Raw genomic sequence first — 3,305 nt, 5'->3', positions numbered from 1 at the left:
GCTAGTCTTGAACTCCTGAGCTCAAATGATCCTCCTGCCTGGGCTTCTGAAAGCACTAAGATTATAGGCCTGACACGCTGCACCCTGCCTGGGTCTTTTTAAGTTTTACTTACCAACCGTTAATACTGTTGTATTTGTTTTGTAATATAAACTAAATATTACTTTGCCACATTTATTCAATTCCTCTCTCTTGTTAATATATGTGAATGAATATGTGCAGTTGTCTTAACAGTATATGTGGAGAATGGTTCCAGACCCATCCCTACAACCTGAATATGCAAATCCGTACATACTGAAGTCCTGCAGTTGTTGCAGATCCCACCAAAAAGTCAGTCCTCTGTATATTCAGGTTTCACATCCTGTGAATGGTGTATTTTCGATTGGTGTTAGGTTGATAAAAACCTGAATATAAGCAGACCCCGTGTTGGTCAAGGGTCATGTATCTAGACGTGTATATACACCTACACACACATACTCATACATGTGCATTTGTTTCCTCAACTTAGACATTAGGTCCTTTTACCCCTAAATAATTCAGTGTGAATTTCCTAAGATTAAAGATAGTCTCATATAGTCACAGTATAATTAGCACATTCAGGACTTATCCCTAATACAGTATTATTATCTAACATACAATTCATTTTCAAATTTTGTCAACTGTCTCCCAAAACTAACTTTGTGAAATTTTTTCTCCCTGAGCCAAGGATCTATTACTGTAATAATAATCCAAGGATCTATTATGATAATATTATAATGTATTACCATGTATCTAGGTGTCATGTGGTTTTAGTCTCCTTTAACTCTGAAGAGTTCTTAGTTTTCCTTGTGTTTTATGACTTTTTATAGAGCACAGGCTAACTGCATCATAGAATGTCCCTCATTTTTCACTTGTCTGAAGTTTCTTCATGATTAGATTTAGGTTAGACATTTGGGCAGGAATAAGGAATACTACAGAAATGATAATGCATTCTCAGTATATCATATGAAGATGTACTGAGGCATGTAATGTTAGTTTATCCCATTATTGGTGATACTAACTGGTCACTAGGTAAAGGTAATATTTGTCAGAATTTACCTATAAAGCTACCTTTTTGGGAAAAAAAAAAAAAAAAAAGCTACCTTTTTGAACTTTAAAATTAGTAAGTAGTCTGTGAAGAGATACTTTGTGTAAGTATCTTATTCCCTAACATACTTACATTTGATAGTTTTAGATTCCAATGATGATTCTGAATCAATATTACTATGCAGCTACAAAATGGTCATTCTTACATGCATATACATTTGTTGGTTGGCATTCAATTGTAAAGATCCTCTTTCTCAAAAAGGATATAAATATTACCACTAAACTGTATACTTAAAAATGGTAAAGATGACATATTAAAAAAATTTAAGATCCTCTTTCTATATTTATTATTAGCCTGCACTTATAAACTCTTATTCCATTCAATAAACTGTAATTCATTATTGTTAATATTTATTTTGATATTCAGGTTTGCTATATTTAGCCAGTTGGCACCTCTTTAAACTGGTTGTTGTGGTGCTGAATCGGAGTTAGAAGTATCAATGTGGGCTGGGCATGGTGGCTCATGCCTGTAATCCCAGCACTTTGGGAGGCTGAGGCAGGCAGATCATGTGAGGTCAGGAGTTTGAGGCTAGCCTGGCCAACCATGGCCAACATGATGAAACTGTGTTTCTACTAAAAAAAAAAAAAAATACAAAAAAATTAGCCAGTCATGCCTGTAGTGGTGCATGCCTGTAGTCCCAGCTACTTGGGAGGCTAAGGCAGGAGAATCTCTTGAACTCAGGAGGGTGAGGTTGCAGTGAGCCGAGATTGCGACAGTACACACCAACCTGGACGACAAAGCGAGACTCCATCCCCCCCCCAAGAAAAATCAGTATGATGTCATCTATAGTGTGTTAAGCCTCCTCCCCCTTCTCCCTCCACTGTCTCTACCAACTGAAGAGCCTAGAAATAATGACCAATGTAGCCATGACCACAACCCCCAAATCTTAATTTCTAAATAGGATTCCCCACTAAGAGATCAAGACTTCTTAAGAGAAACAGCTGAGGCAATGAAATTACAAAACAAACAAAAACCAAAACTAGGAACATTATGTTATGCCAGAAAATAAGGAACGGCTAAAAAAAAGAGAGAGACATTCAGATCTAATTTAATGATTTTACCTGCTATATAAAATTATATTGCAGAAGAAATCTCCATTTATCTTCCATTCTGCTACTGAAAAGCGTTTGAATTTCTTCTAATAATGACTCAATTAGCATCCATACATCTGTTTCCTTTTGTATATTTGTGAGAATTTACCCAGGGCATAAAAGTTCTTTTTTTTCTTCACTTTATCTTATATTTCATGACCTGTCTATGTTTCTAAACTCATTCATTCTACTGAGTGAACCAAAAAGGGTCATAGTTTGAGTCCTTCTTTCTTGTTTTACTATTCCATTTCTAGCCATCAAGATGCTTATCATGCATTTTGATCAAGGCTATATTTTTCTTTTCTAAGTTTTTATTATCGTAAATGAAAACATATGTAAAAATAGAGATGATATAATGAACACCCACGCTCCCATCACCCAACTTTAATAATTATCAACTCATGACTCATCTTGTTTTATTCATCATTCATGGCCCTGCGGGATTATTCTGATGACTATGTTTTTAGTTTTCTCTTTTTATATTGTATCCGTCATTGCTATAGACTTACAGTGGCAGAGGGGACATCAAAATAGCAACTAGTATCATCTTACCATCACAATCTATTTCATTTTTATTTTTATTTTATATTTTTAAGAGGTGGGGTTTCACTCTGCCACCAGGCTGGAGTGCAGTGGCATGATCATAGCTAACTGCAGTCTTGAACTCCTGGGCTTAAGCAGTCCTCCTACCTCAGCCTCCCAAGTACCTGGGACTAAAGGCATGTGCCACCATGACCTGTACTTCATTTTTAAATGCTTGTTTTAAACTCCAGCTTTATCCCAGAGCCCACTGACCACCGCTCTCATGGATTTAAAGCTCCAATAATTATCATATTTTGGCATAATGCTACATACATAGTAAGACATACTATGTGTCACTCATAATGAGAATAGAAATGCCAATCCCCTATCCACAAATATTTGCAAATTCACATATGGTATTATGTAATTTATAATTAAAATTATGCAATTTAAGGAATTCATTTTAAGAATCACTTCAGGCCGGGCGCGGTGGCTCAAGCCTGTAATCCCAGCACTTTGGGAGGCCGAGGCGGGTGGATCACGAGGTCAAGAGATCGAGACCATCCTG

The 3,305-nt window shown here is 36.4% G+C and overlaps 1 protein-coding gene across 2 annotated transcripts in view; it reads right to left on the bottom strand.

The window, feature by feature from the left end:
• Window positions 1-3,305, bottom strand: part of PIBF1 (progesterone immunomodulatory binding factor 1) — a 233,993-nt gene that overhangs the window by 192,166 nt on the left and 38,522 nt on the right. The gene's annotated exons all lie outside the window — the stretch shown is intronic.

The sequence above is a fragment of the Cebus imitator genome, unplaced genomic scaffold (assembly GCF_001604975.1).
Source record: "Cebus imitator isolate Cc_AM_T3 unplaced genomic scaffold, Cebus_imitator-1.0 Scaffold29, whole genome shotgun sequence".
Lineage (NCBI taxonomy): Eukaryota > Metazoa > Chordata > Mammalia > Primates > Cebidae > Cebus > Cebus imitator.
Note: the sequence above shows the minus strand (reverse complement) of the source record. Positions and strands in the feature narration are given on the sequence as shown.